Source organism: Odocoileus virginianus, chromosome 24, assembly GCF_023699985.2.
Source record: "Odocoileus virginianus isolate 20LAN1187 ecotype Illinois chromosome 24, Ovbor_1.2, whole genome shotgun sequence".
In the NCBI taxonomy this organism is placed as follows: domain Eukaryota; kingdom Metazoa; phylum Chordata; class Mammalia; order Artiodactyla; family Cervidae; genus Odocoileus; species Odocoileus virginianus.
The window spans coordinates 29,384,712-29,401,167 of NC_069697.1; the positions used below are offsets into that span (position 1 = coordinate 29,384,712).

A 16,456-nucleotide genomic window follows, 5' to 3' on the forward strand; every position below is an offset into this window, starting at 1 on the left:
ACAGTAAGGAGCTGGAGACAAGATGGCAGAGTAGAAGGACATAAGTTCCCCTCTTCTGCCCAAAACACCAAATTCAAAACTATCTGCATAACAACCATCAACAGATTAAGACTGGAACCTACCAAAAAAAATAGTCTATATCCAAAGACAATACAGGAGCCATGAGAGACTTCCCTGGCGGTCCAGTGCTTAAAACTCCATGCTTCCACTGGAGGGGGAGTGAGTTTGATACCTGGTTGGGGAACTAAGATCCTCCATCCCACATGCTATGTGGTAAGGCCAAAATAATAATCCATAATAAATAAATAAAAACAAAGTGTAATTATATTTTAAAAAAGAAGCCATGAGACAGTAGGAGTGCATTCACAATACAACGAAATCCATACCAGCCAATAAACAGAAAATAATTACATCACAGAATTCTCCCAAAGGAGTGAGAATTCTGAGCCCCAAAACAAGTGCCTCAGCCTTAGGGTCTGGCACTGGGAGGAGGGACCCCAAGAACAGTGGCTTTGAAGGCCAGCCGGGAATGATTGCAGGAACTCCATGGGACTGAGGAAAATAGAAACTCCACTCTTAGAGGGTACACACAAACTCTCATGTGCACCAGGACCCAGGGAAAAAGCAGTGAATATAAGATGCCATAGGACCCTGGGTCAGATGCACCTGAGGGTCTTGGAGAGCCTCCTGGGGATGTCTGAGGTTGACTGTGGCTCACTATGGACAGGACATTGGAGATGAAGGTACCAATGAGTACTCATTGGTGTTAGCTCTCCTGGAGGCTGCCATTTTGACATCAAGACTTTGCCCCACCCAACAGCCTGAAAGTTACACAGCTGGGACACCTCAGGCCAAACAACCAACAAGCCAGGAACACTGCACCACCCATGAGCAGATAGGCTACTTAAAGTATTTTGGAATCTATAGCCATTTTTACACATACTCCTTGACACAGACAAGCCCACCAGAGTGACAAGACTCAGATTCACCCACCAGTGGGCAGACACCAATCTCTCCTACCAAGAGGCCTTCATAAGTCTCTTAGACAAGTCTCACATACTGGGGTGGACACAGGAAACAAGAGAAACCACGATCCTCTAGCCTGTGGGTTGGAGACTACAGTCACCGAAAGTCAGAAAAACTAAGACAGCAGAAGAATACATGACAGATGAAGGTACAATATAAAACCCCAGAAGAACAACTAAGTGGGTTGGAGATAGACAATCTACTTGAGAAAGAATTCAGACTAATGATAGAAAAGATGATCCAAAATTTTGGAAAAAGAATAGAGGCACAAACCAAAAGATAGAGTAAATATTTTAAAAAGAGTTAAAAGATAAGAAGAACAAACAGAGTTGAAAAATAACTGAAGTGAAAAATACACTAGAAGGAATCACTAGCAGAGTAACGTGACAAGAAAATGGATAAATGGGCTGAAAGATAGATTGGTGAATATCACTGCTACAAATAAAGAAAAAAGAATGAAAGAAATGAGGACAGTTTGAAAGAACTTTGAAACAACACTAAATGCTTCAACATTTCCATTATAGGGGTCCCAGTAAAAGAAGAGAAAGAAAAAGAGCCTGAGAAAATATTTGAAGAGATAATAGCTGAAAACTTCCGTAACATGGGAAAGGAAACAGTCAACAAAGTCTAGGAAGCACAGAGCTCCACACAGGATAAACCAAAGAAGAAACACACCAATAGCAACAGTAATCAAATTGACAAAAATAAAAGAAAGAGAAAATATTAAAAACAACAAGAGAAAAGCAACAAATGACATACAAGGGAATCTCCATAAGGTTAAACTCTTCAGGCCAAAACACAGTGGCAGAATATATTTAAAGTGATAAAAGAGAAAAACATAAAACCAAGAATACTTTACCCACCAAGACTCTCATTTAGACATGATGGAGAAATTAAAAGATTTATAGACAAAGAAAAACTTACAGAATTTAGCAGCACCAACCAGCTTTACCACAAATGCCAAAGAACTTCTCTAGGCAGAAAAGGCCACAATTAGAAATCAGAAAATCACAAATAGGAAAGTTCACCTATAAAAGTAAACATACAGTAAAGATAGGAAATCATCTAAACACAAATATGCACCAAAATCAGCAACCACAAGAAGAGGAGAGTACAAATGCAGGATATTGAAAATGCATTTGAAATTAAGAGATGAGAAACTTAAAACAATCTTGTATATATATGTAGACTGGTAGGTCAAAACAATGGTAACCCTAAACCAGAAGGGTTACCTACAGTAGATAAAAAAGACACATACACACACCAAAAAGGGTAATCAAAGCGCAACACTAAAGATAGTCATCAAATCAGAAGAGAATGGAAAAAAAAACACCTAAAAAAATACAAAACAATTAACAAGATGCCAATAATAACATGCATATTTGCATTTACTTTAAATGTAAATCGATTAAATGCTCCAACCAAAAGACATGGGCTGGCTGAATGAATGCAAAAACAAGATCCACATATTTTGTTTTCTACAAAAGATGCAATTCAGATCTAGGGACACATACAGACTGAACTTGGGGGGATGGATAAAGGTATTCCATGCAAATGGAAAGGGGAAAAAAAGCTAGAGTGGAAATACTCATATTAGGAAAAAACAATTCAAGTAAAGACTGCTAAAAGAGGCAAAGAAAGATGCTACATAATGATCAAGAGACCAATCCAAGATGATATAACAATTACAAATATCAATACACTCAACACAGGACCACATCAATATATAACACAAACACTAAAGCCATAAAAGGAGAAATCTACAATAATACAATAATAATGGGAGACACTTAACCCCACACCTATATCAATGGACATATGATCTAGACAAAAAATCATTAAGGAAACCCAGTCCTTACCACATTACTGACCAGGGGATTTTTGCAGAAGCTGATGCCTGTGGTCAGCAATTTAAAATGTAAGTGAATGTTGATATATCTTTGCCAAATAACATTCAGGTAACAAAACATGTATTAATACATCTCAGGTCAATAAGTTGTTAAATGACACATTAGGCTACTTGGACTTAATATTTATAGAGCATTCCATCTGAAGGTAGCAGAATACATTCTTCTCAAGTGCACAGAAGGCATTCTTCAAGATAAATCACATACTGAGACACAAAGCAAGCCTTGGTAAAATTAAGAAAACTGAAATCTTTTTAAGCATCTTTTCTTACCACAACGCTATGAAATTAGAAATAACATAAAAGGAAAAAAAACTGTAAAGAAACACAAACATGTGGAGGCTAAATGACATGTTACTAAACAACAACAAAAAAATCATTGAGGAAATAAAAAAATACTAGAGATGAATGACAACAAAATCATGATGATCCTATGAAAACCTATGGGATGCACCAAAAGCAGTACTAAAAGGGAAGTTTACAGCAGTACAAGCTTACCTCAAGAAACAAGAAAAACCTCAAGTAAGCAACCTAACCTTACACCTAAAGCAACCAGGGGAAGAAGGATAAATAATTTCAAAGTTAGTAGAAGGAAAGAAATCATAAAGATCAGAGCAGAGATAAGTGATATAGAGACTTTAAAAAATATCAGTGACACTAAAACATGGTTCTTTAAAAAGATGGAAAAAATTGATAAACCTTTAGGAGAGGGTTCAAATCAATAAAATTAAAAATGAAAAAGAACTTACAATGAACACCACAGAAATACAAATGATATAAGAGGCTACTACAAGCAACTATATGCCAATAAAATGGAAATGAAGAAAGAAATGGATGAATTCGTTCATTTCTTTCTTCATCTTTAAGAAGAAATGGACAAATTCTTAGAAAGATACAATCTCCCATCACTGAACCAGCAGAAAATAGAAAGTATCAACAGACTACTCACAAGTATTGTAATTGAAACTGTGACTTAAAAACTCCCAACAAACAAGCATGCAGGACAATATGCCTTCACAGGTGAATTCTATCAAACATTTAGAAAAGAGTTAACCTATCCTTTTGAAACTCATCCAAAAAATTAGAGAGGAAGGAACACTTCCAAGATCATTCTATGTGGCCACAATCATCCTGATACCAAAACCACAAAAAAATAAAATTATAAACCAATATCTCGGATGAACATAGATGCACAAATCTTCAACAAAATACTAGCAAACCAAATCTAACAATACATTAAAAGGACTATAAGCCATGATCAAATCAAATTTACCTGAGGAATGCAAGAATTCTTTAATATTACATATCAAACAGTGTGATATACACATTAACAAATTGAAGAATAAAAACTATATTCTCTGGTCATCTCAGTAGATGCAGAAAAAGCATTTTACAAAATTCAACACTGATTTATGATTTTAAAAAAACTCTCCAGAAAGTGGGCACAGAGGAACCCTACCTCAGTATAATAAAGGCCATATGTGACAAACCTACAACTAACATCATACTCAGTGGTGAAGAGCTGAAATTGCCTCTAAGATCAGGAACAAGAAAAGGATGTCCATTCTAAATACTTTTATTCAACATAGTTTAGGAAGTCTTAGCCTTGGCAATCAGAGAAGAAAAATAAAAGAAATCTCAACTGGAAAAGAAGTAAAACTGTCACTGTTTGCAGATAGTCTCATACTATAAAGAGAAAATCCTGAAGTTGCTACCAGAAAACTACTACAGCTCATCAGTGAATTTGGTAAATATTGCAGGATTCATATATATGTGTTAGTATGCTGTAATGTTCTTTATCTTTCTGGCTTACTTCGCTCTGTATAATGGGCTCCAGTTTCATCCATCTCATTAGAACTGATTCAAATGAATTCTTTTTAATGGCTGAGTAATATTCCATGGTGTATATGTACCACAGCTTCCTTATCCATTCATCTGCTGATGGGCATCTAGATTGTTTCCATGTCCTGGCTATTATAAACAGTGCTGCGATGAACATTGGGGTGCACGTGTCTCTTTCAGATCTGGTTTCCTCAGTGTGTATGCCCAGAAGTGGTATTGCTGGGTCATATGGCAGTTCTATTTCCAGTTTTTTAAGAAATCTCCACACTCTGTTGCATGTGCATACACTAACAATAAAATATCAGAAAGTGAATTTAAGGAAACAATCTGATTTAACATCTCATCAAAAAGAATAAAGGATCCAGGGATAAACCTACCTAAAGAGGCAAAACACTTGTACTCTGAAAACTATAAGACACTGATTAAAGAAACTGAAGATGACACAAATAGATGGAAAGATATACCATGTTCATGGTTTGGATGAATCAATATCATTAAAATGACTACCCAAGGCAATCTACTAGATTCAATCCAATCCCCATCCAATTGCCAATGACATTTTTTGCAGATCTAGAACCAAATACTTAAAATTTGCATGGAAACACTAAAGTCCCTAAAATAGCCAAAGCAATCTTGAGGAAGATAAATGGAGCTGGAAGAATCAGGCTCCCTGATTTCAGACTATGCCGCAAAGCTACAGTAATCAAAGTAGTACGATCCTGGCACAAATAGACACATAGATTAATGGAACACATAGATTAATAGATAGATGGCCCAGAAATAAACTCAGTCACTTGGGGTCTATTGATCTATGACAAAGAAGGAAAAACTACACAATGGACACAGTCTCTTTAATAAGTAGTGTTGGTAAAACTGAACTACATGTAAAAGAATGAAATTAGAACAATCTCTTTGACCATATACAAACATAAACTCAAAATTGATTAAAGACCTAATGTAAGACAGCATGCATTAAACACTTAAAAGAAAACATAGGTAGAATACACTTTGACATATATTGCAGCAATATTTTTGGATCCACCTCCTAGAGAAATGAAAAGAAAAACAAAAATAAATAAATGGGATAGAATTAAACTTAAAGCTTTTGTACAGCAAAATAAACCACAAATAAAAAGATGGACCACAGAATGGGGGAAAATATTTGCAAATGAAGCAACCAACAAGGGATTAATCTCTAATACAAACAAACAGCTCATGCAGCACAATATAAAAAAAAAAGCAAACAACCCAATCAAAAAATGAGGAGAAGGTATAAATAGACATTTTTCCAAAGAGGACAAACAGATGGCCAAAAAGCCCATGAAAAGATGCTCTACACTGATAACTGTTTAAAAAAATGGAAATCAAAACTACCATAAGATATCACCTCACATGTGTCAGAATGGCCTTCATCAAATAGACTACAATGTTGGAGAGTGTGGAGGAAAGGGAACCCTCCTATGCTGTTGGCAGGAATATAAATTGGTATAACTACTATGGAGAACAGTATGGAAGTTTCTTAACAAACTAAAAACAGAACTACCATATGATCCAGTGATCCCAATCCTGGACACATATCTGGAGAAAACCATAATTCAAAAATATATATGCATTCCAGTGTTCACTACAGGACTATTTAAAATAGTGAAGTTATGGAAGCAACTTAAATACCCATTGGTAGATGAATGGCTAAAGAAGATGTGAGATATATACACAATGGAATGTTATTCAGCCATAAAACGAATGAAATAATGCCATTTAAAGCAACATGGATGAGCCAAGATATTATCATATTAACTGAGGTAAGTTGGACAGAGAATGATAAATATCATGTGATATGATTTGTATGGGGAATCTAAAATGATGATACAAATGGAGTTATTTACAAAAGAGAAACAGACTCACTGACTTAGAAAGCAAACATGATTACCAAAGGCAAAAGGTGGGAGGGACGCATAAATTAAGAGGTTGGGGTAACATACACTCCTATATATAAAATAATTAACAAAGACCTACTGTATAGCACAGGGAACTCAACTCCATAGTCAGTAATAACCTATGTAGGAAAAACCGGATGAAGAATAGATATATGTACATGGATAACTGAATCACTTTGCTGTACACCTGAAACCACATAACATTGTAAAATAATCATACTCCAGTATAAAATAAAAATTTTAATTAAAATAAATTTAAAGATAATTTACACTTTTTCTTTATTTTCAGATCATTTCACCACATATATCTTTGTCTATCATTGTAGTTTTATTGTTTCTATATTATTTGGTTATATGTAGATTATCTTTAAACCACATATCATTAGATTTTTGTTTCTTAATTCTGTACCTGTTAACTAGGATATTTAAAATATTGTATTTATTATCACTGTGATTGTTACATTCATTGTCATAATTTATGGGTTTACTTATTTCTGATGTTTTATTTGTTTAATTTAGGAAGTAAGCTTCCTTTGTCTACTTTCATTTTTGCCATAAAAATAGGCATAAAAGCCACTGTTTACCAAGTTATCAGGCAGCACTGTTCTGTTTACTATAAAAAAATTTATAAGGCAAACTTAAAGGTAGATGTTCTTTTTATAAATGAAAAAACTGAGGGTTACTTAGGATATTAACTTCCCTAGGTCACTTAGCCAGTGAGTGATAAAAGTCAAGACTGAAATCCAGAATGTCCACACTAAAAAATACAAACTCGTGGCCATTATGTTTCTCTCTCTCTCTCTCTCTCTCTCTCTCTCTCTCTCTCTCTCTTTCTCCCCTTCAACATTTTATCATTTGCAGTGAATTGAAAAATATAGATAGTGAGCTTCTGATTATAAAGTGGTCTCCTGAGGATATGATGCAATCTTTCTTTCAAGAACTAAAGACTGGAAAAATATCAAAGAGGAATTTTTAAGTGAATTCACCTATTGTCACCAACTCCAATGTTCTTGCCTGGAGAATCCCAGGGACAGAGGAGCCTGGTGGGCTGCTGTCTATGGGGCCACACAGAGTCAGACATGACTGAAGTGACTTAGCAGCATCGGCACCTACTGTCAAACCAAAAGCATGATAAAGTAGGGAGCAGATTAAGAAGTTACTGAGAAACAGAAAGCCAATTTGATGATATTAAGGTGGAAACAGTAACTAGAAAATATTCAGGGTCTAGCAGGAATGAACCAAAACAAAAATGTAGGAGGGACAACCAGGAAGCTCCTGAGTGGGAAAGTAGAAGCCACGGGTAAGGGAAAGTCAAAGGGCATCAACAGGAACTTTGGTTGGAGTAATGCGTGAGCAAACATAGGTGGCATTGAACAGATAACTACAACAGGGTGATGTGTTTCCTTGTAGGAACAAAGATTGAAATAAAGAGAAAGCTCACTGACTCCCTATGGCTGATGATGTCAGGAAAGAATAGGAAATAGCAGAACCCAGAAGAGTTGCTAATGCACCCTGTAGGGCAGAATATGCCCTTGTAAGTCCAATCTCTTTCAGGAGAGTATGGAGCACAGGCTGTGGAATCTGCTTCTATAATAATTGTCTTGAAAACTGAGTTTCCCAAGCAGAGGTCAGGACCATGTAACTGGGAATCTCAGCTGCAAAGTTTATGATTAAAATAGTAAAATATAAATATATATATATGTATGCATGTGTGTATATATATATACACACACATATATACATGTATATATACATATATATATGTGTGTGTGTATATATATATATATATATATAGTGACAAAAATGCTTATATGAAGAAAATAAAAAATTAAACTGTAAGCCAAAAGCTTGTCTCTTATTTATTCAAAGAAATAGACAAATTGTAAAGCTAACTTCCAAATTAATACATTTTTTAAATTAAAGGAAAAGATAGCGAAAGAAAAAAGAAAACTGCCAGTTGAAATATCAAGGGAATTTTTCAAACTAACAAACTGATTCTGAAGTGAAATTATAAACTGAGCAAACAATATATAAAATGGAAACTATAAAAATAAAGGACTGTCACTACCAGGTATTAAAACATATATCTGTATACAATCATTAAGACAGTATAGTACTGCCATAAAAACAGATCAAGGAAGAGAAGAGGAAACCTATAAATAAAAATCAGTAAATACAGAAATTAAAAACAGATTTATAAGCCTTCACCTGCAATTCCAAAATTTCCAAAAATATCTGTAAACCAAACATTTTTTCCCCCGAAATCTAATTTGGAGTTAAAACTGGCAGGCACAGGACATAAAGCCATTTGTAGACTTTTATAATCCCCTTAGAAGGGGTACTCAGAAGTTGCATTATAGAAATAGCAATGTGTTTGACTAAGGGTGCAGCAGAGGTGTTACATAATATGCTGTATATTTCATGTATCTTTTCTGAAAGGTTGAGACCATGTCAGAATGAAAATCTAGATGAGTGAAAGTAAAACTTTCACTAACTTGTCCTATTTCTGTCTCATACAGGAAGATTTTTAAGTTTGAGTGTCGCTATGTATCAGTTCAGTTCAGTCACTCAGATGTGTCCGACTCTTTGCAGCCCCATGGACTGCAGCACACCAGACTTCCCTGTCTATCACCAACTCCTGGAGCCTACTCAAACTCATGTCCATTGAGTCGGTGATGCCATCCAACCATCTCATTCTTTGTTGTCCCCTTCTCCTCCTGCCTTCAATCTTTCCCAGCATCAGGGTCTTTTGAAATGAGTAGGTTCTTTTCATCAGGTGGGTAAAGTATTGGAGTTTCAGCTACAGCATCAGTTCTTCAATTAATATTCAGGACTGATTTCCTTTAGGATGGACTGGTTGGATCTCCTTGCAGTCCAAGGGACTCTCAAGAGTCTTTTCCAACACCACAGTTCAAAGGCATCAGTTCTTTGGTGCTCAGCTTTCTTTATAGTCCAACTCTCACATCCATGCATGACTACTGGAAGAACCATAGCTTTGACTAGACAGACCTTTGTTGGCATAGTAATGTCTCTGCTTTTTAATATGCTGTCCAGGTTGGTCATAGCTTTTCTTCCAAGGAGCAAGCATCTTTTAATTTCATGGCTGCAGTCACCATCTGCAGTGATTTTGGAGCCCCAAAAAGTAAAGTATCTATGTATAAAATCCTTTAAAGACAACTGACTTTATAATTCAGGAAAGGCTCCAAACTCTATTATATTCTTAAGGCTTATTATGGAAGAAAGAAGTTTACTAACGGTTACTGGTCTATTTTAAATGGATAAATATAGGTAGTTTTCTACATATAAAAGAGACAAGGAAGAGAAAGAGCAGGGTTGTTTCAGAGAGACGTTCAAAGAGAAGCGTTAAGACCAGAGAGGGACTGACCAGATGTGAAGAAGGGTTCTCCTCCCCAAGAGGGAGGGAAGAAAAGAAGAATAACCCATGTGTGGAGATTAGGGAGTTAGAGTTCACCTACAACAGGAACAGGAACATCTCAGCTGCCCATTATCAGCTAAGACTAGGGAGTGTGCATGGGTAAATTCAGGAGAGCAATGAAATGATTGAACTTGTCACGGTGAGATGGACAGTGTGTACCGACATGGAGGGAAAGTGCGGGGTGTATTTAAATCCCAGGGCTATAAGGGAATAACAAAAGCCCTAAGAGACTGTTACAAATTGGAGTTCACCTGGTCCCTGGTCTCCTGTTAACAAAGCCATTTATAGCTACAAGCATTCTGCAGTCCTGTGTCTTCCACTGGCCATGCCAGAACTAGTAGCTTGCCCATCTCTGGACCGAGATCCACTTTGGCTCTGACCACTGCTGCCTCTCCCATGAGCTTAGATACTGATTCTGGCTCCAGAGAGCTCGTACTTAACATCCCTCTCCAGGGTTCAGCTGGCACAAGATTAACAAGTTGATGAAGAAATAGATATGAGAACAAGTTTATTGAGAAAGAGATGTAAGTTATACAAACTGGGCAGGCAATTTTCTCTAGACTAAGAGAGATAAAAGAAGACTAAATGATAAGAAAGAGTGGCAGATTCTCTTAGCTGAGACCAAAAGACTCAAAACGGAATCAGCTGGACACAAGGATACTTTAGTCTTTGCCCAGAAGTGACCTTGAGGGGAGGAGCTTTCAGTCTGAACATGCCTTCAGACCTAGCATTGTCTGTGAAATGAGCCTGCTGTGTGCAGATCCAGTTAGAGTCCTCTGCAGAACACCCCCACTGCTGAAATATTTTTTTAACATATGCCCTCTTGTTTTTCAGGTAGTTGACAGCCTGGCTCAAACTGCAGAGTACATTTTGGACCCAGTATAGCCCTGCTCAGTGAGGAGGTAAGTGAGCCAGAGAAACACCTAAATAGAAGGATCTTACTGGCACAAGTTGTAAATTTCTTATTAAAACTGGCAACTGAACTCAGGATGGGGAAGATTATTGCTCAAAGTTGCAAAACTAATAGTACAAGTTTGAACTCTCTACTCACTTGCCCTTTGGGGATTTTCCTCTACTGTTTCTTTTTGTACCAGGGGTCTGAACCACAGACGGAAACATTTTCCGAGATGGAGAATGGATGGAGTAAAGTTTATTAGGAAACCGAAGAAGGAACTATTTCTCCCTACTTCTTTAAAGAGAGCCTATGTCACATGTTTTAAAAGTCACTTCATTAGCTAATATTTTGTGCATGGAACAAAAAGCCCACTGAAAAAGCTACATATGTATGAAACAGACAAATGAAATCCTATGGTGATGCTGGTGGTTGGGGTAGGGAGGCGGGAGACACACAAACTCAACTGTGGTGGTGCCTGAAGACTGGGGCAGCATCTTTGGGCTCCAAGGAGCCCCAAAAAACTCTGTGAAAATTTCACTAGACTTTAGGCTTTCTGCAGGAAACGTGGCCTCCAGATGGAATCGGAATGTAAGCATAGTAGCCGTTGGAGAAGTGTAGTAAGAGTGGGAAGATTTTTTTAAGTTAAATTTGCTGCTGTTTTTAGGAAAAAGGAAAACAAGAAATCATACTTTACATGAATAAATCTTAACCCTTCATGTCTACAATCACTTATTTGATGCATCAGTGCCAGGGCTTCTTCAGATGCTTCAGACAGGGAAACAGGAGGGAAAACTAGAATGGCCATCTCTGCTACCCTGAACCCCCCACCTCTGCCAACTTCTCTTCTTTCAGCCTGAATTGTTCCTAGTCTTCAATCTGGCTTCTCCTTAGTCTCCTCTTCCAGCCATGTTCCCTGGCCTAGAAGCCCCCATCTTTGTCCCAAGAGTTCAAAGCCCTGATACCATATGTCTGGGAGCAGTGGGTCATCCTGGGTAAGCAGAAGTTTCAGATATGGTCAATGGGCCAAACTCCCATGATGACTGTAAAGTCTATGTCAACATGTCACAACCTTTCTGACCTTCAGAAATGAGGTCAGTATTACCTACAATGTAGGAGACCTGGGTTCGATCCCTGGGTCAGAAAGATCCCCTGGAGAAGGAAATGGCAACCCACTCAGTACTCTTGCCTGGAAAATCCCATGGACGGAGAAGCTTGGTAGGCTACAGTCCATGGGGTTGCAAAGAGTCGGACATGACTGAGCAACTTCACTTTCACATTACCTAAGTTACAAGGTTGTGTAGGATTAAATGAAATTAATTTTGCTACAGTCCTTGGCATAAATTATGCATTAAGTAAATAATAGTTATTGTCATATGAGTAAAGATGTAAGAAGGTGAGGGTGGGAAGGAAGATGTTTGAAATGAGGTTTGGGAAGAGTGGGAAAATAAGGAATGAAGAATAATTTTTGCTGGTGAGTTTCAATACTAAAATGCAAGAGATCAATCAGTGGAGGTCAGAAGGAGAGAGAGAATTTCTGGAAGAATAAATGAAGCCTTGGAATTAAGACTGGGAGGAAATGTGAGCCAGAAGTACGTTTCCTATTTTTTTTTTTAAATGCATTTAATTGAAATCACAGGGTTGGGCACAGCTTAGCGACTAAAAAACAACCAAAAAATTTAATGAAAACAGATTTTACAACAATGGTAAAATAATTAGGGAAAATGTGCATAAACTGTTGACACTCAACAGATCACAAATATTCATTTACCATAAACCATTTGATCCTTAAGCACATATGGAAGGATTTTTAAACTTTTATAAAGAAATTAATGGATTATTTTTACCACTTTTGACCTCATTGGATGAGGGATACCATTTTGCATTTGAGAAGATTATGTCTTAAATAGCTTTCACAGCCACTAATCAGCAAGGACAATCTCTTTATGAGTCCACTACTCATTTTATTACCACAGCAGCTGCTATAAAATCTTAGGACATATTGCAAATTCATAGGACCAAGAAAGTGGTGGTCACTCCTGTCCCCCAAAAACCACACTGCTCTAAACCCCAAACTCCTTAAATCCACAAATATTTATTGTCTCCGTGTGAAGCACTGGAAAGAGAACTGGCTGTAAAATCAGAAACCTTGGGCTAGTTCTGGCTCTCAGAACTTATGGTACAAGGAAGGTCACCTTTGTATCACATATTTTCATCAATCTGAAAATATGATGTTAGATAACAGGTCTTGGTTGACATGTCAGATGAGATGTACTAGGAATTTAAACTCTAATTGTTCTCAAAAGCAGCAACACAGAAAAGGATGTTTCTTGCTTTGCCTCTCACTGTCTTTCTACTTGTTGCAACATCTAGAGTTCATAGAGTCTTGGTTGATACTAGGTGCTGAAAAGCTGGGGAAGAGCATGAGAGGATAGACATCGTGAGGGTCTGTGATATATCAGACCCTCTTAGAAGAGGGGCTTCCTTAGTGGCTCAGATGGTAGAGAATCTGCCTGCAGGAGACCCAGGTCTCCGGCCTTGGGTCGGGAAGATCCCCTGGAGAAGGGCATGGCAACCCACTCCAGTATTCTTGACTGGAGAATTTCATGGACAGAGGAGACTGGGGTGCTGCAGTCCACAAGTCACAAAGAGCTGGACGCATCTAACACACACATGATCTAAGAAGCCATAGGGATGGTAGAATGAGAGTTAAGAGATTGTACTGAGGAAGCACTCATTCTTTTATTCAACAAGTATTTGTTTAGAGCCCTCTAGCTGAGTCTATTGCATTTCTAGGACTGTGACACTTTCTTTATCCTCTTCTCTTATTCAAAAGTTATGGAACTAGTGACTAGTAATGGCACTTAGGAATGCATCCATGGTGGTTGTGGGGAACAGAAAAAACATCCTTGCTGGTGTATAATATAAATTCTAACCCAAAATAATCTTTAATGAACTAAATCCATTATCCATGTGTTAAAAAGCATTAAGTATAATGGGGGAGTGATGTTCAGCTTACTAGGGAGTATTTAGAGGCAGCAGAAGAAAAGTTGCGGTGTTTAATAGGGTAATAGGATAGTCAGATACTTATTTACTCTCAGCTTCACTTCTGACTTAAGCTAAAAAGTGGATCTTTTATAGCTTAAAAAATTCTATACCCAGTGAATGACTCAGATCATTATCCCACCAAATGAGTAAACTTTCTTTCTCTTTAGGGAAGGAATATCTAAGAAACCATGAAAAACCTTAGCATTATTGATGAATTTGTGCTGCTGGGGTTGTCTACTGACCCAGATATCCAGACCATGCTCTTTGTTCTCTTCTTGGGAATTTACCTCCTGACCCTGATGGGGAACCTGATGATGATCCTGGTGATCAGGGCTGATCCTCACCTGCACACGCCCATGTACTTCTTCCTTGGTCATTTGTCTTTCCTAGACATATGCTACTCTTCAGTCACTGTGCCCAAGATGCTGCAGAATTTCCTGTCTCAGAGGAAAACCATTTCAGTGTGGGGATGCATTACCCAGAGTTTCTTTTTCATATTTTCTGGAGGCACTGAGGGCTGCCTGCTCTCTGCTATGGCCTATGACCGCTATGCTGCCATCTGTCACCCTCTGCTCTACACTGTGATCATGAATGGACCTCTGTGCACCGCAATGGTCAGTGCAGCATGACTGATGGGGTTTCTGAACTCACTAGTGAATAACCTTTGTGCCCAGAGCTTACGGTTCTGTGGTCCCAATATCATCTCCCACTTCAGCTGTGAACTGCCTTCACTGTTCCCTCTCTCCTGCAGTGATACCACGCCAAACACCAGCCTGCTAGCTGGGTCTGCTACATTTCTAGGACTTGTGACACTGCTCCTGATCCTCTTCTCTTACTCTAAAATTATTCTTGCCATTCTAAGTATCTCCTCTAAAGGCCGAGTCAAAGCCTTCTCCACTTGCTCCTGCCACCTCACCGTGGTGCTCTTGTTCTATGGGACGGCTCTATTCAGGTACATCAGCCCCTCTTCAGGATCAGTCCTGGAGCGAGTTGTCTCTGTACAGTATGGTGTGATCACATCCTTGGTAAACCCACTCATTTACAGCTTTAAGAACCAGGAGGTAAAGGCAGCTCTGCAGAGGATACTAAAGCAGCAAATATGTGTCTAAGGTTAAGAAATGACAAATAGAACTTTTCTTCTATCTGAAAACCAATCTACAAGGAAAGAGAGCTTTGCAAACTTAGAGCTTCTATGGAACTTGAATTTTAATATAATTAATTGTATTTTTTTCTTACTCAAAGTGAAATGCCTTCCAAAAGCTGAAATAAATATACTCAGAGAAGTATTTGACCCATCATAGGTCTGAGGGAAAAGGTTCAGAGACATCAGCTCCTATCATAGCCTTGGAAACTAGTCCAGAAGGAGTGACTTCACTACAGTTGAAGAGGCAGAACAAGAACAAAGACCTTGGCAAGAACAAGGTTCTCTGAGCCCTGAACTTGACCTGTGGAGTTACACAAAGGAGCCCATTAGTAGCAGGACAAAGAACAAGTCATCTAGACATATTTAATGTTCAAGAATGAGACAGTTTATTACCTTTTGTTCATCTGACCTGGTGGTACCATAGACATTAAATGGCATATGAACCTGCAAATAGTCACAGAAAAGTGAAAGCGAAGAATGAACATATTAAATGTCTATGAGCAGATGAATGGATAAAGAAAATGTGGTACATGCATACAATGGTGGATTACTCAGTTTAAAAAGGAAAGAAAATCTGCAACATGTGACAATGCAGATTAACCTTGAGGATATTGTGTTAAGTGAGAAAAGCCAGTCACAGACTAGAAAAACTGCTTGATTCTACTTATATGTGGTATCTAAAGAGATCAAACTCATAGAAGCAGAAAGTAGAATTGTGGTTTCCGGGGCCTGGGGGAAGGGCAACTGGGAAAATGCTGTCCAATGGGCATAGAGTATATATATATATATACATATATATATATATATACACATATATATATACATATATATATATATACACATACATATATATATATATATGGAAGCCAGACAAAAGTCATTAGAAGTAGTACAATGTAAATTAAAACATCAAGAGACATTATTTTTATTGAATATAAATCAATGAAATTAGAACACTCCCACACTCCATAGACAAAAATTTACTCAAAATGGCTTAAAGACTTAAATACAAGTTATGACACCATAAAACTCCCAAATGAGAACTTAGGCAAAACATTCTCTGACATAAATCATACCATGTTTCATTAGGTCAGTCTCCCAAGGCAAAATAGATAAGTAAAAATAGATAAACGTGACATAATCAAACATACAAGCTTTTGCACAGCAAAGGAAAACATGAACAAAACAAACATACAACCTATGGAGGATGAGAAAATATTTACAA

The 16,456-nt window shown here is 37.5% G+C and overlaps 1 pseudogene; it reads left to right on the forward strand.

The window, feature by feature from the left end:
* The first annotated feature begins 14,275 nt into the window (after window positions 1-14,275).
* Window positions 14,276-15,196, forward strand: LOC139030921 (olfactory receptor 8S1-like; annotated as a pseudogene).
* Window positions 15,197-16,456: the final 1,260 nt, after the last annotated feature.